The sequence below is a fragment of the Lasioglossum baleicum genome, chromosome 9, assembly GCF_051020765.1.
Source record: "Lasioglossum baleicum chromosome 9, iyLasBale1, whole genome shotgun sequence".
NCBI classification, from domain to species: Eukaryota; Metazoa; Arthropoda; class Insecta; order Hymenoptera; family Halictidae; genus Lasioglossum; species Lasioglossum baleicum.
The window spans coordinates 17,633,619-17,659,025 of record NC_134937.1 but is presented as its reverse complement, the minus strand read 5'-3'; the positions used below and the strand labels follow the sequence as shown (position 1 = coordinate 17,659,025).

The 25,407-nt window shown below is 42.1% G+C and overlaps 2 protein-coding genes across 12 annotated transcripts in view; one reads left to right on the top strand and one right to left on the bottom strand.

The window, feature by feature from the left end:
• Urm1 (Ubiquitin-related modifier 1) overlaps positions 1-25,407 on the top strand; it is a 386,421-nt gene that overhangs the window by 228,177 nt on the left and 132,837 nt on the right. For both annotated transcript variants that reach the window (XR_013009587.1, XR_013009588.1), the window contains exon 6: positions 8,303-8,415. The gene's annotated coding sequence lies outside the window, so the exon portion shown is untranslated. The remainder of the gene's footprint in view (positions 1-8,302; positions 8,416-25,407) is intronic.
• LOC143212000 (uncharacterized) overlaps positions 1-25,407 on the bottom strand; it is a 210,876-nt gene that overhangs the window by 177,742 nt on the left and 7,727 nt on the right. The window lies entirely within an intron of this gene.

The window sequence follows — 25,407 nt, the reverse complement described above, 5'->3', positions numbered from 1 at the left end:
ACACAGCTATACAGAGAGAAAATTGACATAATATACATACATAATAACTTTTTTGTATGATAATTGTACCAAACGATCTGATTATTTGTAAGTAATTAGAAGCATTGGTTTACTAGATGATGTGCAATACGCGTGACAAATACACAAAATCCACAGACTATTAGTACCAATGAAAATGTAAGCTGCAACACGTCCAGATGGTTTATTGCGCCATTCACAAGAGTTCGAACATTGGAAAAATTTGTGGAACGTTTAATGTTGCGATCCAGTGTATGTTTGACAAACCTACGGGTCGCAGAGCGCCCGAAGATGTCCAAAGACATGAATCGAGTAATTCCTGTAAATTACGTGCCCCGTAGAACGCCGGACCCGACCCCGGTGATATATTCCCGCAATTAATGGCGTCCGATCGGCGGAAATTTGTCGAGCTTGCCGGAAAATGGATTTAGATTCGACGGGTTTCCTGCTAGGAAGTTGTAGACCGACGTAGGACAAACCATCGTCCCCCGCTCCTCCCTCCCCTGTATTTATGAGAGTAGTTTTGGCTGTCGTTAAAAATTTACGATACCATTTTACGCTGCGCCGTAATCTTGCTACTCGTCTTTGTCCCATAAATCGACCTCTTGTCTCGGCTGTTTAGCGTTCGGTACGCAATTACTGCATACACGGCGAACTAAGGGAACCTTCGGGGACCGGTGAGACCATTTTGCAAGGTCTCTGTGTAATAAATTCGGTGCAAATTAAAAAGATACTTCACATTGCGGCCGATAGTACTGCAATTACATTGAGCACATCTTTACGCAAGATACAAATTCTCCACATCATTTATAAGAAATCGAGGTTAGACGAAAATATATTTCCTCCTTTAAGCTCCTTAAAAAGTCGAAAATAATGTGTCATTCACATGTATTTCCATTTTCGTAGTTGATTTTTTGTCATAAACGCATAGAATCCGCAGTCCATGCACTAATTTATAGGAATGTGCACAAAATTAAACTCCTTCGTGAAAGGTACTGTCAGGTTCGAAATTAGATGAAAACTTCGCTGCCCTCAAATTCGAATGATGCTTTCGTGCATGTGCAAGTATTCAACGTTGGACAAGGTATTTTAATTCCAGTTATAATTTGAATCATGTAATTTGTATTAAAACGATTTTCAGAGTGTTTCATTCGTATAGTATTCGGTACCTATTGTTTCAGATATTAATTGTAATAAAATGATGAACACTTCAATGCTGTGTGTATTCTATTATAAATATTCCATCATTAGCATTGAAACAATTGTTCGAAACTTTCAACAAATAATTTCTACCAGACCGCTGGCCTGCGAAAACATAATTTTCAATGGAACGAACGGGGCACCGAATAACATTAAATTTTCAGAATTCGCGCTCCAGCGAATCTGTCGAAGCAACCAGCTATTTGTTGGTCGCACTTTGGTTCCCGAGACTGACAGGTTGGAAGGCGGGTGGGCGACGAAATACTCGTTCCCTGGCGCAGACATCCGCGAAACGGAACAAGACGAACGAACGTGACATTTTTCACCGAGCGACTTAACGCGGAACGGCTCGGCCGCGTTCTACGGCGCGTAACGCGGAATTTAAAGTGCGGCGAGAAAAGGATGGGCCGAGGGGGCCGGTCGTTTGCGCGATTAAAATTATAATTTAATCTAATGGAATCGCATGCACGACCTATTTATGACCGGCCGCCCCCGCGCCGCTTGCTATGATGGGACCGTAATCGTAAAATTCTGACCACGCCGCCGCTTCGGTACAATTCAACGTCTCCGCGTATAAATAATTCATGCTACCTCTTCACCGGGGTATAATATTTCCAGGAGAGTTTTCCGCGCAAAGGGGAACACGCCGACGCGCCACCACGGAAACCGGGAGATTTGTCGAAACGATTCTCTAAATAGGAGTCGCCATCGCTGAACCGACGATATTCAATTTCTGCGGGTGTATTCGAAGATATTGAATCGTCCACAGTCACAAATAGACAGGGTGTCCCACTTGACCTTTCACAGCAATGCCACGATAGTTGCGTCAAACTTATCTCTCCACTACCGCAGTGTCCCTTCTTATGGGCTGGGAAGCTTCTAATTGATTCTAAAAAATCAGGTCGTTTTGTACAATTATAAAAAAAGTTATTCCGTTTTAAAGGGCGTTCGAATACTTTCGTGGCTGACTGTACGTAAAAACAATAGATTTTTGTGAGTCCGAATAAATGACATTTCGGACCCGACGTTTTCCTATGTATCGAGGCATTACTGTAAATACGTTCTTCGCAAAAGTCCGTCGATAAAGAAGACGTTTTTCCCCGTGGAAGCTCGACTCGTAATAAAAGGTTGCCGATGATTTCGTTAGCGTAGCGGATATTTTTCCGGGGGAGCGAGGTCGGCCAGCCATCAACAGCGAGTTTTGGACGTGAAACTACCGTGGAGCGAAGTGTGTCGGAAGCCGAAGAAGTAGGATATACGAAGGTTCACGATCCAATAAATTCCGAAAAGAGATGGACTTCCTGATCGGACACGGTTCTCACATTTGTCAACGAATACTTCGTTCGTATCTTCTCCCATCCGTGGAACAGTCAAAGTAACGCGGGAAAGGGCCACAGAGAAACCTTTGACGCTCGTTTCCCAGGGAACAGAAACGGGTCGGAACTGGGACAGAACAGAAAACACGGAATACTGGAATGCTTGGGGAAGAGCGAATTTCGGGGTGAATGCGAAACCCCCACCCCCCGCCGGCTTTATCAAAAAGTTCTCTGATGTTGCGCCGCGACGGAGACGCTCGCCGGATAAATCCCTCCGAAACAGGGTTCGGAGCTTCTACTTGTTTCTGTTGATAGAGGTCTAAGGTCACGTAGATTCTACTTATTGTCAATTTAACTTCGGCCAGTTTAAAAGGATTGTAAATCGGACGCAAAAAGTCCGAGCGAACTCGCCGGACTACGCTCGCGAAGAAGCTTTATTATTGAAGCACGGAATACCGTCTGCGAGCGGAGGCCCTTTCGTGGATTAAGCACGAATCGCATTTAAAATTCTACCTTGAAGTTTACCAATCAAGTATATTGGTGCTCGAGGGACGCCGCCGTATGCTACGACGCGACGCTGCCCGTGAATTGACAAAATATAGCATTCAAGATGCCGGAACGTGTCCCTAGCATTTAAACTTACTCTCAACGAAACTTTTTACTTCGCCTCGCGGAGAACCAAGCTGAAAGTAGGGAGGATCGAGGGAAGTATACTGGAATGGATTTTGAACCTGCGTATGGCAAGTTTCTACTTTTTCATGCAGTTTTAAAATTGTTGCGGATTAAAGATTTCTCCAGTTGGGCTGGAAGTGGAAGAAAGGTTTCAAATTTTTTTCAACATTTGTGCTTCTGCTCGATCATATTCATTTTGACAAGTATCATTATCAATGCCCGGCATTCTTCTATTCGTTTTGACGTGCTGAATACGAATATACAGTGAGGAGCAAAGGTGGACGCACATACGATATTTTTACAGAAACGTATTTTTATTTAAAATGTTTGCATATAAATTATAATAAAAATAAAATACATAAAAATACATTTTTGTAAAAATACCGTTTGTGTGTTCACTTTTGCTCCTCACAGAGTATATAATTTTCGTTCCTGGCGCAGTTTACAATTTACTACTAGCACATTCTCAATTCTGCCTATAAGAAGGTACTAAAAGCTTGCGAGGGCGGATGTAAAATTCAGCCACTAGATTGCCGAATTACTTGAAAATCACAAAATTTGATCACTCCCGTACCATGTAGTGTTGAGCAAATTGCCATTCTTCCCAAGCTACCCAGTAGACCGAGCACGTAACACTAATATAATCCAATCGTGCAGCGAATAATCTAATATAAACACTAATATAATCCAATCGTGTATCGAATAATCCCAATCCCGCGAGGTATCTCATCGGGAAACGTTCGATCGCGATATAATAATCGCGGTTAACGGGCGGCGGTGGGTTGTACGAGATAATTTCAGGTTCGCTCCGTGATCTTCGATCGCGAACGATAGTCGGGTGCAGGCGAGTACACGTGTACCCGACGACGTTACCCGGTAAACCCGTTACACGCGGCTCTCGTTCCGATTTTCCACCCGGTTCTTACGCGTCCGTCCCATTTCCTCCCGTTTCCGTCGGAATCGCCGACCTTTACGACACCAGCCGGATTACAGATTATCGATTATTGTTATTGTTATCGCAGTCGATATTATCCCGGCGCGCATATTCGCGCGAGCGCTGGCTCTGTTAAAAAAAAATTTTAGACCAACCCCCTGCTACTGCCGTCATTATCGCAAAAGTATTTGCTGGAACGGATAGTAGCGGAAAATTGCCGGTATTCCGGGGAAAAGGTGATCACGTATCTCTGTAGCGGCGCGCGGAAATGTCGACGCGACCGCAGAGAGCAGTGCTTGCAATTTCCAGCATATTTTATTTATTTCACGTTTCACTTCTCGATAACTTCGTTTTGGCTGAAGAAATTAACAGAGTCGGGCGAAAATTGAATCATCAATCGGATAATTGATTAATGGTTAACTGTTGATGATTTCTTTTTTTGATCAACGATGGACGATTAATTTTATCAATCGGTTGAATCAATCGTCGAGCTTTCTATGATCACCTTTTTTAATCGTACACATCAATCGATCAATCTTGATTAAAATTTTAATTGATTAATGCCCAACTCTGGACATTAAAATGAGCCCAAACACGACGCCATTCGGATCACGCGTAATTGTTTAATACACGATTTAATAGAATATCGATTATCCAGTTATCTCAATACCTGAATTAAACAAAGACGTCTGACTCAAATTGATGACCACGAACATGATGATGAGTTATAATTAAAAAAATAATTCCAAATAGAAATGATTTGATATTGAACTTCGGTCCGGAGGTCTTCAGTTTAATTTTTGATCGGAGGTTTACTGTCACGATGAAAATCGTGCATGGAGAGTAAATTTGAAATTATAATTTCGCGAAGATAACAACGGGATGATATCAAAGCTGCGTGCTGATACAGAGGGAATACGCGCGGTGAGATACGAAGGCGTAAAATAAAAAGGTTGATGTCCCCATTTTCGCCTTCCTTCGTTTAATAAAAATGCTCGATTCGTGGGTAAAAAATCTTCGAGGCCCCACCCCACATTTTCAATTACTTCTGCCATCTAGATATTTTGTCGCCCTGTAGCTCAAGCAAATTACATTTCCTTTGATCTAATGCCCTCTTTATTATACCGCTTTCTTACGACTTCAATGCCCACCTCTGACAGTTAAGCTTCTTCGTGAAATTCTGCTTCAACGAGAAAGCAAACGAGCGAATGTTGTAAGTGTTTCGTTAATTGCGATGTTTTAATGTGCAATCGTCGAAAAGACCTCTGAAAAATTCTTTCAAAACAGCTTTGCGTTTTCCGTCAAGAATTTTAAAACTTTCCACTCATGGAAAATATTTGTGGAAAGAAGCAATTTCTCTAAACTTGGTTATGAAAGCGTAAATTTTCACGAAGTTTCGCAGTCTAATAATTACATTTTTCATGTTCGATGAGTGACGGAGAAGGCAATTTCTAGATCAATTGTTGCGGAGTAGAAATATCGAGAATATTAAATGACGGAGGAAAAATTATATCGACCACGCTTCTGATATAATCAGATAGATATCGGGAACACGTTTCCTCTACAGCGGGAGAAATGCTCGGGATAAAGTTATGCTTCTTCGAGTGGGACGATGAAAATTGAACAAACGTCGAAAGAAAGATCAACACCGTTAACTTTTCTCGAAGCGAGTGCTCTCTCCTTCGAATATTTATATAAGCTTTGTTAGACTGTGGAAGCTGAAACATAAACTCTGAAAACAACGAGCTCGCGAAGTATTGGAATACTCTATCGTCTCACTTCGACTGGAAGCTGCTATTTGACTTCTGGCGAGACTTTCTTCTACCCGGAGATTACTGGTACAATTTTAACGCTCGTTTTTGTTGCTGCGCGACACTGTGTTCCTTCTTTTAGTACAACTCCACAAAGAAAGTACACATTTAACAAATGATTAATTATGTTCATGATTTTGATCGACCACTTACTATCAATATGTATGTCGTAGATTTAAGCGTGTTGTTAGGATAAGCATGGGCTGAGCATTTGCCGTTGTAGGTTGCCGGAGTCGGTTGCCGAGTGCTCGCGCGTGTATTTACATTGTAGCGCGGCCGAGACGTTTGATCGGCTGCGACAAACAAAATCGGCTCTCTTTGAGAATGCGTGCACGTGGACGGAGTGACTCTGCGGAGTGGGGAAAATGCGAGGCAAGGCGGCAACTGCCGGCAACTGCTGGCAAGGCTCTCGATGGCCCGAGACCGGCCGGCAGATTTTGTTTAGCGCTCGACTGATCGAGATCAGTGTCTCCGCAGAGTCAAACGGTCAGAACACTCGACAGCCCGACACGCGACGATGAAACGTGTTAACGCCGGGGCGCACGGGTCGCGCCAGAATGTTAGTGAGACGACAAATATAAAACACGATAAAACAAAAGTGGTATCAAGGACTGTGCATTTTTATAAATACAATGGTGCTGATAACAATTAAATTTGGTTCTGGCAAAATCTGAATAATTATGTGCAACAGGATGCAATTAGGGTAAGGTTGCTCAAGTCGTGCCAGTGCTCAAGTCGTACCACTTGAATTTTGAACGAACGGCGACAACAGCACATACGACGGCAACCAAATATACATCTGAGTCAACCAAGTTGCTTTACGTATTATTGTCTGCCATAAACCAGCCTCATTGTAAATCCTGTCATCAAGTAAGTTTATTTCAATTTTCTTATAATTTTCTGCATATGTTTGGTAGTTAATCTTGCAAGTAAATTATTGATAAAATTATGTTCCTTATTAAATATATAATACATTCAGTAGAATTTACATAATCGTTTGGTCGAAACGAAATCGTATTAATTTTATTCAGTTAGGTTGTGTTTACTTTTTAAATTTAACTTGTGCCGTGTCTTAAGTCGTACCCGTATGAGATTCCTAAGTCGTTCTAGCTCGTCAGTCGAAATAACGTCAACGCAGAATAAAGAAAACATAAAAATGCGATTAAATATTAAAAAGAAGAAAAGCGATTGGTTTTGTTTTATTTGTAGAGAAGATCGGGAGGAAAACATGATTCAATACTTGATATGCAAATCATGGGTGCACGATGTATGCGCTGGAGTTGACAAAAGAACAAAAAAATTTGTATATGATGTTTGAACTAACGTTTTAATTATTATTGTTGCTTAATTGAATTCTTAGGTACGATTTAGGAAATCGGTTACTTTAGTCGTACCGATGTAAGTTTTTAAAGATTTAGTTTATTTTACGTGAAAGCATATAGATTTTCTAATTACGTTATAATAAATAACAACAATATATTAACACAAGTTTTGAATAACACATTTAATTTTTATTTATTTGACAAATCCTAAGTTTTACACAAATTTTTCTTAAGGGATACGACTTGAGCAACCTTACCATACATACACAATTTTCCTCGACCATCAATATAAAAATTTCAATAATAGTCAGCACACCGTCCACACGTTATTCCGAATACCTTAAACCCTCAAGAACAGAGGTAAAAGTGTACCTTTTCTCTTTTTCCAAGAACCCAGCGAATTTCCATAATCGTTCGCAGTTTAATTATTACAAACTTAGACCGGCCGAGAAAGTTCTTCCTCCCTATCACACGTCGTAAGAATCCCGTAAAACTGCGATTTCCATAAACTGCGTAACTTCAGATTGCGGTGTGCAGCATTTACATATTCCGAAAGCTCCGGGCTGAATGGTTAACCTGAATGAAGACGGGAGTCTCACTCGGCCGCGCGGATAGTGAAAGAGTTCGGCGCACAGTTTCGAACACCTGTGCCCGCTAAAATTACGTTAGAGCGAAGCGGTAATAAGTGCGTCGAGATTTCTGCGGCTTTCATACCGTCTCCGTTGGAACGACGAGCCACTTTTACCGCGCGGACCCGTTTGACAGAGCTGTCTTTGAAACGGAACTTTTCACCGAGCGACGATGACGTTCGGGCTCTTTAAGCTCCTTTCCGCAGGGATTATCGGGAGATCGAGAGTTGTCGATTGGTTTATTGCTGGCTCGGATTGGAATCTCGAGACACTCGCGATATTTCGTTTATGTTGCTCTTCCCTTAAGGACTCAGTGGTGCTCTATAAAATTGACTTTTCTTTGCCGATTACAAAGGATGCTGAGTGTTTGTTCCTAACGCTAGTCATTTTAAAATTTCAGTTTGCAGGATGTGCCACGGATTATCCCACAATTGAGTGACCAATTGCAAGATGTGCGAGCTAAGCGGAAATTCCAGAACTGCAAGAATCAATCGCAAGATACCTGAGAACTCAGTAAGTAAAAATATTCTTTTTAAATTAAAATCATTCTGATTAAAACACAATAAATGTGACCAGTGATGATGCATTCCTTCGTAACATTAAATTTGCCCAAGACAAACGAAGGAGTGGTTAGACAACAAAAATATGAGGATTTTGACACGGCCAGCTTGTTCGCCAGATTTAAACTCAATCGAGAATCTCCGAGGAATACTTGCAAAGCAAAGTACATATATGGTAATTGTAAACAGCCAGTTGTTCGAAACGTGCCATTTTGTACGCAAACGTAATAATGGATTGCACCTTTTGCGAAACTTTTCCGAAGTTTGATTTGCTTCTCTTGATCCAAAGCGTTTCGCTTTGCACGATATATCGTAGAATCGTTTGCATACTTCACTGATGAACAAAATAAAAATTTGTTGGAGACAAACAGAATCGTTTACCGACTTCGCCATTTCACCGAGCAAAAATGCCGTCCACCACGGCTCGCGTTCCCAACACTAACCCGCGCGCTGTCATAAAAAGAAGAAGACCCCTGTGCCGGGGTTTTGTGCCAGTTTCAAACTGGATTTCGTGCTGTGTCTCGCGCAACTGCTTTCGAGGGCTCTTCCTTCGGTCGTCACCTGGCCCTCCCACGCGAACAGGCTGAGAGGGTGATCTCGTTGCGGCCGCGCGAGAATTGCCACTCGTGACTTTGCATACGTTGCCGCTAACGTTGCGAAAAATTCAACTCCAGCCCGTCATCCAGCGGGCTGAAGACGTTACCAGCTCGGTGTCTCGCTTCTGCCGTGAACACACGGAATCCCCGCGAAAACGACTTCCAACGGGGACTTTTGTTCGAACCGTGTCGGCTAGGCCGTTCCCGTCTAATTACGGGAATTCAGTTAGCCTGTTGAACGAGCTGCGCCAATTAATTCGCCTAATTTCCTGGCCTCTGTTGCTCAACTTCTCCGCTGTTTCTCCAGTTAACCCGTTAACTGGGTACTCCGTGTTTTGTGCGAGTTTGGTATCATTAATTGACAGTCATTTTTCCGCGAGTCCGTAGCAAGTGTCGTGGCTGCTCAAAAAAGGCGAGCGCAAAATGCGGGGGAACGGGAGAGCGCGGAATAATTTGATGCACTCGGGTTTAATTAGTTTATTAATATAAAGAAGAGGTCTGGGTAACGATGCCAGATGAGGCGAAGGTTATACGCTAATGAAATTACAAGGAGCGCTAGGCGTATACGCGTTTATATTATATGCACCGGGGTTAAGGGAAGCACGGGTAGCATCAAACCTGCTGACGACTGAGCCAGCCGGGCTAAATTGAAATTTATTCACCATTATTAAATCAAAAGACCGTAATATAGTCCTCTACAATACAACGCACGAACGCAGAACGTTTTATCGTTCCCCCTTCGGGAAGACACCGGGTTTTATCGTAGATATAAAACCCCTCGAACTATCCAAACAGACGCGTTTTCGTCCCGGTAATTCTGTTTTATTAACAACGACTGCTTACTATCTTTCACACGCTGCACTGTTCGCTGCAGTTGAAAACGGTCTGACCGAGTGTGCCCTTCCATAATGCTCTGCAATCCTGTTTTCAACCTTTATTTGTCAGGCTTATCGTGCCAGAATTATTCCCCACCGTGCATCCGCTCTCGAAAAAAGTGCACGGTCACCTTAAAAAAATATTTTCACTGTCGGAACTTATTCGCCATCTTTCCTCCTTATTTTTCCGTTATTCGTCAACATTTCAGCTTTAATTTAAATGAAGTTTCATCGCTCTATCTCGATTCTATCGGAAGTAGTTGCTTCTCTGTGAAAACCGGCGAGCGGTGCATCGGTGCTCTCGAAAAACCGGTGCATTGAACCGCGGAAGGGCAATGCATCGAGAGGTTGCAGAGCATCGAGAGAGAAAGAGAGAGAGAGAGAGCGTGCGCTCGGGTAACAATATAAAGTTGTTAAGCCGAGTCGAGCCCCTGGCCACGGAGGAACCCTCCCGTTCATTGGACACCGGTGTCAATCGATTGCCCGTCGAGCCGCCGACGTCTTCACATGCACGTGGCCCGCACGTGTGCAAGTGCAACGCCAGCGATGCAACGGTGCACGCCTGCTCTTCTACGTTTTTGTAACACGGCCTGACGAGAGCAAGAAGCGAGTTCGGAACTGGCGCAGTCTCGAGCAATCGATCACGACACCGCCCACACGGCTCCTTTCAGAATTAAATTCCATCGGGGCTCGGGCTTGCATATACAAGACCTAACCGGCCGTGAAACTTTTCTCTTCCTTCCGCGAGAGCATCGCTTCAACAACCGTCGAAATTAGGGGAAGCAACATACTCGCATGGGGGTGGGATCGTGCTGCTTGAAAACCCGACTTACGAACGCGGCTACGATTTCAACAATCGGGAAAACCAAGGAAAGTATATGATATTATACAAATTTTTAAACGATATAAATTTCATTTGTTCTTTAACTTTTCTGTACAGAATCGCGTTATTCGTCATTGCATTATAATTTCTCCAACCCGCGCATTGATTCTTCCCAGACCGATACGTCTCGAGTCTTGGTTTTAGGTTAATGCGATTCAAGTTTGTTGATGGCGGGTTGGTCGTTTTCGACTCTCCCGGCCTTGAATTGGTCCGATTCCCATTTCTCGGTACTGGTTTAATTCAATTTGAGTTTCTCGGTCCCGAATTAGACCAATTGAAGTTTGCCGACCCCTAAGTTCGTTGAATTCGGGTCTCTGGGTCCCGAGATGAACCTGTGCTCGTCACTCTGACCAGATACCTCGAGCAACATTTTCCAGTGTCACAAAATCATAATCAAATATTTCTGTACTCCTCTCGAAAATTTTCTTTTTAATTTCCAAAGTTGTTAACGCGATACAGTTACTTCCTCCAAGTGTTCAAAGCTATTTTAATATTCCAGAAAATCCTCGACCGCGAAGGTTTCGGAGAAATCAACAGTCTTTTTATTTCACAAGGAATTTTCAATCCGGCAAACGAGATGCTTCTTTAATCCGATATTCCGCTGAAACGTTCCGAAAATGGAAACCTGCGTAAGAATCCGCAGTGCAATCGTGATACATCGATGTTGCCATAGAAACAGGCTTTAACCGGTTTTTATATTACGAAATCAGCGCTCGGCGTGTCCCAGTTTTTACCATCAAAACTTCGAGGAAAGCCGTGCGCTCTGGCGGTTTTCGATCAAAATATACGATCACCCGAACGTCAAACTTTCAGTTCGGCAGTATCGATCCTTATTTCACCGTGAAACTTTATTAAAATCATGTTAGACGGCCGGATAGCTGCCAGGCGAACGCAAGATTCCGCTCTCGGAACTCGACTGTGTGCACGCCTTTAACTCTCATCTTGCTAGAAGCTTTCCCAGCATAAGAATCCGAAAAGTCGTTTTGGTCCGCTCTCGGAAAAATCCGAAAATTCCGGGGTCGCGGCGGCATTCTCTCGCGGCCGAGGCGTTTAGATAAGAATCAAATATCTCGCAATACCCGGAGAGCCCCGGGCGCGATTATCATTTTCCTTTCTCTACGAAGGAAATCCGGCGAATGGGAATCGGCGTCGATGCGTTTCCGGTGAATCGCGCTCTCGGCGAAATTACACCCGCGCCACGTAAATAGCAAGTAAATAGGTTATTATGCCGGAAGGAACTACTTACCTTGGCGATTGCATTCGGATTACTTTGACACAGTTCGCATAAGTGGCTGAATTTCTTGTTCCAAGTTTTCCAACTCTCGAGACTGCACATTGCCGCACAGCAAAATTCGCGCGGTACAATTTCCACGGTATTAGTGATTTTTATTAAATCGGTAAGTATCGGCAGATCTTTATGCAAAATAAACATTTTCTGCATTTATTATAGTACAGGGTGTCTCGGCTGAAGGAAGCCACCTAAATGTCTCCTTTATTTTTAATGGCACAATAAATATTTCTGACATAATTTAACTGGTATCAAAGATGGAATATCATAGAAGAACAATTTCTTTTGTTCCGTTATTTTATCATAGTTTTTTCAAGGCCATCGTTATTTTTTCATCGGGAAAACTTATCCTTTTTTTATTCCATCTTATAGCGGCTGAAGAAATACATTTGGATATGCTCAAGTCGTTAACAAGATAGAACAAAAAAAAGAAGTTTTCCCGATAAAAGATAACGATGACCTTGAAAAAACTGATAAAATAACCGGACGAAATAAATTGTTCTTCTATGATATTCCTGCTTCGATACCGTTTAAATTATGCCATAAATATTTATTTTTGTTATTAAAAATGAAGGAGATATTTAGGTGGCCTCCTTCAGCTGAGACACCCTGTATATAGCAGCCACTTAGGAACGTTTCCTCTTCTTTATAATAATTTTACTAGATCCAAATTAATTATCATAACTGTATTAAATTTCCGTTTTTAGTTAAGTATGATAAAATCCGCAGTCAGAAATAGAATTGCAGTTGCGTCTGTGCAACGACACGACCGGAAGTAGCCCGAGTATTTTTGGATCCAGTATGTATAATAAACCCGTAGACTATAATAGCATTGCTCCATTAGATTGGCAGTCTAGAATCGGACATTTCCATATGCACGTAACAAAGTTCAGAAATAAAAGAGAACAGTTTAGATTGCGAAGGGTGGAAGGTGCGAATGAAGCGGAAAGGCTGTGCGACGCGACATCGTGTGGTTTCGGTGGCCGGGAAAAAAGAACAATGCTGGCAGGTTAATTATCAGAAACGGTTGGTAACGTGCGCGCAGATTCGCGCGGGGCACGCTTGCAGGTTCGCGTGGGGAACGATACCGTACTCGTTTCGGTGGCTTCGCGTAAACGCTCGCACGGCAAACAGGAGTCTGCACACAGAGCATATTAATTGCGCGTGGATCGACCGCACAATTCTGATCCTGCAATTACGCGCGTTCAGCTCGTCTCCGGAACCGCAGCGGCTCGTCTCGTCGGCCCTTGGGAATCGTTAACCATCTCGAAACTTTGCCCATTCGCGAAACTGCCAGGAGCCAGCCAACACAGCCAGCACAGCCAACCTCCTCGACATAGGATGCGTACTCAATTTTCCTTTCATTTTCCCGGGGAAACTCCGAGCGACGCTCGACGACGCTCTACGGCCTCGTGAAAAACATCGCGATTTCCTCCTGATTACAGGCTGGAACAAATGTAACACCGATAGGCACCATCCTGCCAGTTTCCCTCGCGCAACTTCCACGGATACACAACTTTTCCGAATACTGTTGGGAAATTTTCGTTCCCCGACGTTTATCGGATTTATCGCGAGTAGGGGAAATAGAAACACAGGAAAGTTCAATCTATTATTTCGATGTTCAACTCGTATTTTCATGCCACAAGTGTTAACTAAAAACGTAAAAATCGAAAACAATAATATAACAATAAACCAAGCCACATAGCCAAAATAAAATTTGTCCGCATTGATTCTAAAAAACAGCAGCTGAATAAAAATATCCTGCATCCTGTAAACATTTTCGAGAGTTGAAAATAATATACCGACATCCTTAAATTTCATCTAATCAGTCATTCTATCGTGAATTTCTTAAGCGAATTAAGCTATTATACATAAAATAAAAGATACAAAAATATAATAAACAATTAGGTTGTCTACCAGCTGTGTATATTACTGTCTGAATTAATGCTGTACAATCGATAGGTACAATTGGGACGTAGGGGGATGTACGAAATACTTAGGGGCAGCTAATAGCATTATCTAGTACAGTTATTTAAGCAGTTTGGATCATGTAGTCCGCTAAATGTTTGAGATCACTGATCTAGGCATAATCTGCAGAATCCGGCTCAGAACGTTTGCACAGTGTCATTGTGTGCAATCTATTAAATGTGTATACCGCCTAGTACCGAGAACTTTACGATTACCTATTGCGTTAACATGACATTGCTTCGAAGAGCATATTACATTTATTTCTCACTATTGTATTCTCTCTTTCTACTTGAAAACTATTCCTATTGCTCGACAAATATTTACAATTCAGCATGCTATCATAATACGGATCCTTGTTCCGCGGAAATCTATTATACCTAAAATCACTAGCAACGACCGCAATAATTGTGCAAACGTGCGCGCGTTGTTGGTCGATTTTCCCAAACAAAGGAGAGCGCAAATAAATCGATACCGCAACTCACATTTCCTTACCATATTGGTTTATCGCTGTTTGTATCACCAATATTAATGTACAGCGTAGTGGTATTATAAAATGACTCGATCCCTTTGCCTTATATGTATATCCTTTTGCCTTAATCATTAGACTGCGGATTTAATGCACTCGTGAGAACAAGATAATAGGTGAAATATAAAATGAAAATAAATTTTTATGCATATTAGAATCACGTATATGTAATAATAATAATATAATTAGTATAATAAGTACTGGAAGCTTGAAGGGGCAATTTTAAAGTTCAGCTATTTGACTTGATTGAAAACAACGAGAAAGAATTGGTTCGCTCCCATCGCTACTATCAGCATCGAGGCACACGAATCCGTGGCGCGCGAGGCAGCATAAAATGAAGGAAAATAAATTAACCGAGTGGTCGACGAAACAAGCAATTAGGGTTGGATAAGCATCGAGAGGCAAACAGTTTGAGGATTGCAGGACGTAAATACTCTCTCGTTCATATTCGAGGAACGAAAGTTTCCCGTGCACTCGTACCGCCGGATGAAAAATCCTCGATTTTCCCGTCGACTCTCGCCCGAATCGATGAATCGCAGGGTTGGGTCGTTGGGGGGGGGGGCGGAGGGCGGGGGGCTGAAGCCGAAGCATCGACGACGGCAAGTTTCGATCCGCGAAAGTGGAAAGAAGAATTGATTTAGCGAAGTCCGTAATGAGTTGATTGCAGAGGATTCTCTATGCCGTAACTTTCGAGCGACGCTGCCTTAAATTGCATTCGTTACGGCCCCGACCCGCAGAATTTGATTTTCGAAATATCACCCCCTTCCCCGCGGACCGCCGAGGTCAAAGATCCGCGCGCTATACGCGAACCCGGCAAATTCGATTCTCGGCATCTGTGTTACAGGTCATCCGCGCGCGAGACTCGCGAAAATTCCGCGTTACACGCCGACCGGAATTTTCAATAAGTGTATTTTTACATGCCCCCAGCCATCCCCGCAGGGCCAATTGAAATTTTCGAATCAATTTACTGGTCGGGTATCCCGATAACGAGACCACTGTTTCTTGTAATTCCGATTTGTAAAATCATTGGCAGAGGTGAGTGAAATCTATTGACAAAAAGTGCAGACAAAGTTCGACGAAGTAGGATAGTCAAAATTTTAAATTCTGGATTTTCCAATGGGGAATTTGTTGGCGAAAGAAAATCTATATTATGTTAAAAGATCTATGTTAGTTATACACATGCTAAAAATTTCATCGAAAAAAATTGTGAAAATCGTAGTTTTACATGATTTTTAATTAGTTTCTGCTTAAAATCCACAAAATCATACATCTTTCGACGAATTTTCGATTAGGTTTTTCTTGCGTCAACCGATTTTCATGTAATTTTCAACATGTGTATAAACTATAACATAGATCTACAAAACATACATTTTAGTTTTAAAAAAATGTCTTTTTCATTTTTGCATGTAACCTTGTAAATTATAATTTTTTGAGAATCTTTCTTGCACATCATTTCGTCAACCAATGCTTCCAATTGATTATAAAAAATCAGCTCGTTTAGCACAATTATAAATAAGTTATTAGTTTTCAAAAGGTGTACGAATACTTTGCACACTCACTGTATATGTATATATTTCTAATAATATTACAGGTAGGTTTTAGCAGGCGGGAAAATTGAACAAAACCGTGCGCAATTTCCATAATTCCAGCGTTCGAAGTAATTGATTGTGTCAGCCTCATCGCGAGCACGAGACTGCAGCAAGAAACGTCTCTTTTCGCACGTCTCCGGGTAAAAAGAGTCCGCTACAGTCTAGCGTAATTTCGAGAAATTGAGTATCGTGCCACCTCCCTCTTTTTTCAGTCTAAAGCTGTGTGTTTATCCCTCCCCGTCCATCCCCCCCGCAGTGTTTCCACTGTCCTCCATCCTACGCCGAGCCAATTTGTTTGCTGGAATCTCAGCTCGCGTTCCATGCTTTCGCGTGGAATTGCAAAATGCGAAATGAGGGGATTACATGCACGGCCGCGCAGCTGGCCGAGTAATTTCGGATACTTTGATCCGAGGATTCGCGGAGCCTCGACTTCGATCGTTCCGGGCCAGGATCTTCGAGGGAAGACTTGTTCGCGAATATGGAGGGAGCTGCGACGATAACGCGAAATGAAACAATGTTGTAGCGATTTTTTTTCTGTTCGAAGCAAAAGAACCAAGCGAGCATGTTCGACCGTGTGCATCAAATATTTTAACCCTTGATGCCGTATACAGGGCGTGGCCGTAAGGGTGATGCGTCAGGGGATAATTCTACGTGTAAAAATAAGTCGGAAAAAAGGAATAACATTTTTTCGTTTGACGCCTGGTTTTCGAGAAAATCGAGTTTAAAGATCCGAAGTAGAATTGGTTGGCCATGGTCAGACGCGCCAGACGATTCCTATCTAATAGCATGCGTATACTTTGTACATTACTATCGACCATAAATCTCAACAAACCACGATAAACATTTAATTTCTTGCATCAAGAGGTTCAATAAATTATAAATAATTTGGAACAGTGCGGTATTAAGCCAAATCCACACCAAAATTAATTTGAACACTTCTATAAACCACAATCCTGAACAAACGACGATGAACATTTAATTTCTGACACGAAGAGAGGTTGGATAAATTAAAAATAATTTAGAACTGTGTATTTAACGTGGTAGTAATGAACAAGCATGGTTGGTGTTAAGCCCGTATTTCGTGAGAATTTGAAAGATCGATAGAGCCGATTGTGTCGCCAGCATTTTCGCCACAATTAAGCACGTCCGATGACCGACTTATGGCTGGCTGGCAGTGATTTTTCCCGGTTGGAGAGCCGTAGTTCGAGGAGGGTCGTTCGGAAGGTATAATGGAAGGCACTTCGTCGGAAGAAATGGGCGCCATTTCTGGGTGAGAAAGTTCGTCGCGTTGTTAGAAACAAGAACAATACGACACTCTGGGATCGTTTCCTGGAGCGTCGAAACCGGTCACGGTCCTCGTAAATGGACTCGTTCCGATGTTTCGTGGAAGTTACTCGGGCGAACTCGTTGCTCCCGACGTCATAAATTAACTATTTAACCGGTCCGAGAAACATAGTAAATCAATACGTCAAGCAACGGTTTATTGACTGAACATGATTTAACTTCCTCTCTCTATCCTCCCACCCTTCGCTGCGGCGCTGGTGATAACCTCGATTAGAATTGAATGCAACACACCGTGAAGTTATTTATTTTACGCGATCGACGATAAATCATCATTGTTTCGCCGGTTCCGAACCGGTTTTTTCACTTCTCGGACTTGTTGTGCGGCGACTGACGGCCAATGGGACACCGATTGTCCGAGAACGCGATTTTTATTCATGCGCTGCCCCCGCTGGACGGAGTTTCCTGCGATTTTTAGACGCGTCGTATTTTTTATCGTACGATTCATGGTTATTTATAAGCGTTCCGCGGATCTTCATGCAAATTCTTTTTGCTTCTTTTTGTTCACTTAACGTCACGATAGCTGCACTGCTATTTGCGATCGCTTTAGGATGCATTTCACGCATATATTCAACTTTACCTTTCATATTTTAATTAATGCCCACGTTCTTACACGGTTCAAATATTTAAATATGAAATATTTTATCGTACAACCAAATTTATTCAAACATTTCAATCTCCACAATAAAATAATATCGTTATTTATATTTTCGTTTTATCATATGGAATATTTTAGCGGGTTAAATATAATCCTTTTTCGAAAATTTAAAGAAATTATTTATATGCAAATAAAATTCTTCCGTGAATATATTAGAGACCATCAATAAATTATGAAATTTCGATGTATTTAGGTCAGTAAAGTATTCGAGTAATATATAGACTTGCATGACTAACAGTGCCGGCCATATTGGATTCATAATAAGCTCCACGGTCGCTGGCCCAAACTATTTGGATAAAAAATCGAATTAAGATGCGCGAGTGAATTGCAGCTTCCAGAATCTCGTCATATAATCAACAATAAATGAGCTAATATTAATTCACAGTGTAAAAATTGTTTGAAGATCCTTTCCACGAGCACATCCTCGACCTATCCTCGAAACAGGACTTTTTCGAACGAGCTCGCATTTAAATCGAGCGGGTTCGGAAACGGTCAAACAGTATTCCCGTCTACATAATTATCGCGCATGCATGTTTCCCGTATTTCTGGCAAATTGGCCTTGCTACAAAGCCCTCTGGCGCGTTTATTGTTAACAATACTACAGCGCCGCTCCGATCGCAATTCCCGTAATTTGCGATCCAATATAAATTTCCGGGGAACGAGCGCGATCGACGCGCATAATTTTCTATCGAGAGAAGGTAAAACAATTTGCAGGTCCGAGGGGGGGCCTGGGCCGTGCCGGGCCGCGTTTTACCTGGTTAAAAACGGGCTTAGGTTAGGCGAGACAGCGGGTCGCGTTAACGACGATAATTAGAACGGATGCGTAGACATTTTGCGCGATTTGCCGTAACGCGAACGGTATCCGCCGGGTTAATTAATGTTATTAATATCAATTCACGGTAATTCCGCGGCAGCGTGCCCTCCCATCCCCTTGATAGTTTCGTAATAACATATCACTCCCGGTACAAGCCGGGATGAAAATTCGCTTCGGAAACCCGCGGGCGAAAGGATCGCGCGCGCGCGCACGTTGAATTTCAGCTCGCCTAATTCAACAAAGAGGAAAAGCGACGGCCACGCAAGGAAAACGGTAGCGCGGGACGCTCGAATTTATACACCTGACCATGCAGTTTTCATTGCTGCTCGGTCCGAACCGAATCTCCACAGGTAATTCACCTGCTTGCTGTTTACATAGTACCTATGGGGTTTCACGTACATCGCAAGGGACTTATTGATTTTTCAGATGTGATTTCAAATTTTCCTTCAAACCTAAATGGTACAGTCGTAAAGTGCTCCGTTTCAGCTTTACGTTGAGCTCTAAAAAGTTTTTTAAATTTTCTCGGAAATATATTTTAATATATACTTGGACGAACCCCGTAAAATCCAACCATCTTTCACCGAGTTGCCGGGACTTGGATTTATCGATTTTTCGACATGATTTACAATTTTTCTTTAAATGTAAAAGGTCCTGTCGTAAAGGCGATCTTGCAGCTTTGATTTATCTACTAAAAAGTTTGAAAATACATCCTACAATGGACTTGAAGTAATCCCTTGGAATTCTTGACTTCTCGAAGCGACTTCGAATTTTCCTTTAAACCCAAGTTATCCTATCGTAAAATGCTCTCTTCCAGCTATAATTTGAGTTCTCGAAAGTTCGAAAATTCCCACCGGAAAACATTCTAAATTCGACTCGCAGTAACCCTTTGAAATCCAATCACTTTTTTCCGGTTTTTCGAATTCTGGATTTCTCGAGGCGATATGGAATTTTTGTTTAAACGAAAGCTACATTATCGTAAAGTGCACTTTTTCAGCTTTAATTTCTGCCCTTAAAAGTTCAAATATTCTCGCGGAAGCACATTTTAAAATCGATTCTAACTAACTCTTTGAAATGAAATTATTCCCCGTGTCGTTCTTTCGCTCCGGATTTCTCCATTTTCCGACATGTCTTCGAATTTTTCGTTTAAACCAAGGTTATCCTACCGCAAAGTGCGGTCTTCTAGCTTTAATTTCAGCCTTCGAAAGTTAAAATATTCCTACGGGAATACAATCTGAAATCTACTCGCAGTAACCTCTTGGAATGCAATTTCATTTTCCTCCGAGCTTTCGCTCCGGCTTCTTCGATTTTCGACACGATCTCGAGCTTTCTTTTAAACCAAAATGAATGTAGCATGAAGTTCAGTTTTCCAGATTTAATTTAAATCATCAAGAATAAAAAAATTCCCACGGAAATACATTCTAAAATCGATTCGATGTAACCCTTTGAAATGCAATCATTTGCTTCCTTCCTTTCGCTCCGGATTTCTCGATTTCTCGACATATCTTCGAATTTTCTTTTAAACTAAGATCATCCTATCGTACAGTGCAGTCTTCCAGCTTTAATTTAAGCCGTCAGAAGTTCGAAAATTCCCGCGGGAATACATTCTAAGTAAACCTCTTCAAATCCAATCATTTCTTTCTGTGCAATCGAGGCCAATCGTTCGAGATTTATCGATTTTAGGATACGATTTTGAATTTTCCATTAGGGCAAAGTTATTCTACCATAAAATGCAGTCATCGAGCTTTCATTCAAGCTCTTAAAATATCGAAACTTTCCAAGAGAATACATTCTACAGTCGATTCGAAGTGACCTCCTACGATCCATTCAATTCAATATTTCAAATATTTTATTGAATTCCAGTATATTATGTTGGTTAAATGAAACCAACTTTTTATCATTATTATCGCCACAGAGCAGCAACGACAATCAATACATCGCAGATTAAAAATAATAGCGCATGTATTAATCTTTTGCACAGAAAGTGATCATCAAAGATACACATTGTTTATGAGATATCCTGATCATTTGTGTATACATTAAATTTGAAGCGATTTTACTCGCAAGTGTACCTCTCCGAGTACGATAAGCACTCTCGCTCGGTTGCCTATACGATCAGATACTCCGGAAAATGATGAAAGTGCAGTGGTTAAGTGATTCTCATCGGTTGAAAAAACGAGCATATCATTACCACCCTCTCGAGGAGGATCTTGTCCACCAGGCTCGCCTAAGTGCACCTTCTTCTTCCCCGGCCCCGGCGCAACTTCCGCTCCCATGTTCGCCGTCCAAGTTAACGAGGCGTGCGTTAATACACATTACTTAATGACTTCCGGCACAGCTTAACGGAGCGTTAACGTACAAACTTGCCGTGTCCCTGACCGATACAGGCTTCCGGCCACCTCGAGCATGGTTGCCATGCTGTTGCGTCGGAGGTGTGACCTCGAAACACACTAACAGCTGGTCCCATTCATTTCCATTCAACCGCGAACAATCGCTGATTTTCCAATTGTTTCCCCGCCCAACTGCCAAACTTCCGCGTAATAACTTAGCCCATTCGAGCACGGACAAAACGTACACCACTCGAAGAAGGGGTGAAAGAACCGGAGAAATCTTAATAAACACCCGAATATGAACCAATAGCGATGGAAGAATATAATATTACTTTTAGCCACGATGCATTCTATTCGAACGATGAATAGCCTCGGTATTTTTCTCTCCCTCTCGCTGTCACGCAACCCCCAATCACCGTAAAATTCACTTTAAAATTCCGCGGGGTTCCCTGAAGCATTGCTTCATCCAACGAAACGCTGTGCTTCGTCTTCGAGCAACATTAGGCCAGCAGGTCGATTAAGTCAGCGATCAGTGTCAGTCTGAAAAGAAATATTGCGAATGGTGGTGTCGCGTGACGCGGCTCATACAAGCTCGGACAGCCTCGCTAACTGTTTCAACACTGTCGATTACACACAGCAACACTGCAATCCATCGCTGACAATACGTACTTGTCAAGCTGATTGTACAGTACAGGTCGACCGGGACCCAGTCACCGGCAACCACGATCCGTCACGCGAGGGAATTTTACAGTATTCAGTTTTGTAGGATATCAAATAAAACGTTGATTAAACTTTGATCAGCACGTCCATTTTGATGGTTAAACACTGGAATTTGCTGCGAATTGGCAATTTTGGCGAATTGGATTCGTACGAATATTTTTCCGAGCACGGAGATAAAATAGATACAGTTTCCTTGGACGATAATAAAGTTTCTTTTTTTTTTGCGCGCGGCCAACTGTATACCCTACCGTCTACTAAATATAAATTTCTTCAATCTATCGATCACTTTCATTCATAAACGTACAACGAAGTGTGCCGGTATACCATTGTGGAAAGTATCCACGAATATCTCATTGGAAATTGGAGATATTCAATTTTACGTTCCGCAGACGAATCGAGAGAATTCATCTCCCGCACATCGATATAAATAAACCGAATTTTGCGGAGTTCACTGGCAAATATCGAAGTTGGAAAAATTGACTCTGTGAAAAATTGCTTGGTCAGAAATTCGGTTTTATCGAAGAGCCGAGTCTCATTGTTATTTATATATTTAACTCTGAAAACCGTCGAAAAAAATGCAGAAACGTGGAAACATGTCGCTGGAAATTTATTATCCGGAGCAACAAAATGGAAATGCAGATTCCCGACGACAATAGAGAACAATACAGTCAAAAGTTTCTGCTCGCTTATTGATTTCCAGAAAAAATATTTTTGTAGAATAGAAGTTTCAGTGTTGGTATGACGTGTACGGAACATTTTCTTTTTGCAGGGAAGAAAAATGATTTTTAAATGTAAAGGGTTATGCATAAGTACCTTTAGGGTGTTGAATGAGAATATCTGTCAAACGCCATGTTTGTCTCTTGTCACTTTCTTGTATTTCTAACCTACAGATAGACAATTTTAACAATCGAGTCGTATACGATTGAAGAGCGTGTTAAAGTTATGTATTAAGATTTATTTTCCAAATCAGTGTGGAAGGTTCTACGTTAGTTGACGTGGCTATAGGAAGAAGTATGCTAAAAATATGAAGTGTGCTGTGGTTTCAAAAATTTTTAGTAACCGAGTGTTAACACAAAGTCGCGGAATAATTCGTTAAGGTTACGAAGCAGAGTGTTGTGCGGATTGAACGCGATGTTGAGGGTAGCGGCTCGATTTGTTGAAGAAGTTGGTCCGAGATTATGACGCCAGTAAGACGATAGCGTTTCCGTGATTCACGATTATGTGAAACTCGCCTCCTTTTTACGACTGTCCGTGGCCATAGCGTTCTCGCGAAACTTTCGCCCGCCGCACACTTCTCCGTGAACACTGTAACTGCGGGGATTCCTTTTTATTGTTCCGTACGGGCCGCTGCTTTGCGAACGGCTGTGCTGTCTGTCTATTTGCAGTTCGGAGGAAGCGAACTTCCTTTTGAGACTCGGATCCTCAAACCGCGATAGCGTGACTCTCAACCATGCCCGATACCGAGGCAATAAAAGTTCTTCGGAAAAGTGGAACGTGAACGTCGTCGCTTCCCTGTGTTCTTGCCCCAACTCAACAGCTTCAAATGAATATACTCGAATTCGTTCTCTCTGGTTTCCTCATTAACCGTTCTTACTTTTCGGTTTTAACACTCGGTTCCATTTTTTCTTCGTGTTGGATACGAATTTCATTCTGCCAGCGTTACGTTCCCTAATTGTGTTCAAGTTTAATAAGATATTCCATTGTTTCTTCAATATTTCTCGTTATAAATAATAGTAATACAGTAGAACCTCGATATTCGAATTCTTTATCATCTGAATACTTTCCACAAAGAATTAGTTTGCGTTCAACCAACCCATACGCTGCACTATTTACTGCACACTTCGATAAAGATTAAGTTCAGCACTGAAACTATGTACAGTATTTTCTCGTTCGTTGCGAAACTGCCGGGGGTTTGAGTTCGCAACGAGCGAATACTGAACTGTTTTGTGATTTATGACTGCGTCCAGATACACGCCGAGCGCGCCGAGCGAGACTTCAATAGGGAGCCGAACATAGAGAAGGACAGAATGAAATACGGATCGGGTGACCGAAGCGTGTCGCCGTCGCCGGCACAATTTAAAGGCCCGTGAGTTCTTACAATGTATGTAATGGCTGTGATGGAATTGTTAATTTTCCATTAGGCTTTTATGGGACTTTCACTAACTCATTTCTGGCATTTTTCTGATTAAAATGATACCAAACACGATATAATTTGGCCAATATTTAGTGGTTTAATCGATGATGAAAGTTTCGAACGCAACGAAGAAGAGCGTATAGGAAAGAAAGAGACGCGCGGACAGTCGTCGCCGCCGTACGGAGCGACTCGGCCGACTCGGCGTTGACAGGCAGTGGAGTGGGTAGGCACGTCGCAACGAGCGAATACTACATTATTCGCAACGAACGAGAAAATACTGTAATTGTTGTATTATATATTATAACAATCATGTTCCACTAATTAGCACGGATAATCGAAGTTCTACTGTACTGTGCAAATCAGAAAGGCTACAAGCAAATTTATTATAAATAAATGAATAAATCCCCACGGAAGCCCTTTCGACGTGACAGTGCACTTCATCCTTCCAGCAGCATATCGTCACCAATCTCACTATCCCATCCCGCCGAAACCCGACTATAGTACCTGCTAACCAGACTAACTAAGTGTAATACTTGCAGAGTAACAACACCGATAATAAATTTGCCACAAATACCTAACTAGCGTTCGCGACACCTCGAAGCCATGCTCTCGCACACGTGCGGGCCGAGCGCGTGCCAACCGGAAGTTAGGGGAATACCGAAAGTTTATGGCGTTCTCGTGCTACTACCCCGAACGCCGCGCCGCTACCATTTTCTTGCGTTCGCATTAATTTCCATACGTGGTGATTTCTGCTCCGAGGAGCATCCATTAACTATTAAACAGTCGAGTTCTCAGGAGTCGGAAAATAAAATTTTAATGGATTCCACATTATACCCACTTCCTCTTTATGCAGAAGAGTGTAAACATTTAAATCTGTTTCTACTAATTAATTTAAAACAGTGGAAAGACCAAAAGAGTTTTCAAATTATACTGTTTGTTGCAATTGATGCAAAAAATTTTTATTCTGCATATAGATGTTCTAGTATTCAAGAGACTCCAATCTTTCAAACGTGAATACATCTAGATTTATTACATTTGCCAACCACGTTCCTGTAAGTCTTCACACCGTTACTACTCGCATTTCACAAAACAGAAAATCACTGTCTGTTAACACTTTTATAAAAATAAACTTTTCGCAGCAGAAGGAAGGGGCGCTACGGTATACTCTTTCGTAAAACTCCCCGTTTCGCTTTCTCCTGTTACAGAACCGAAACTTCAGAAAGGGC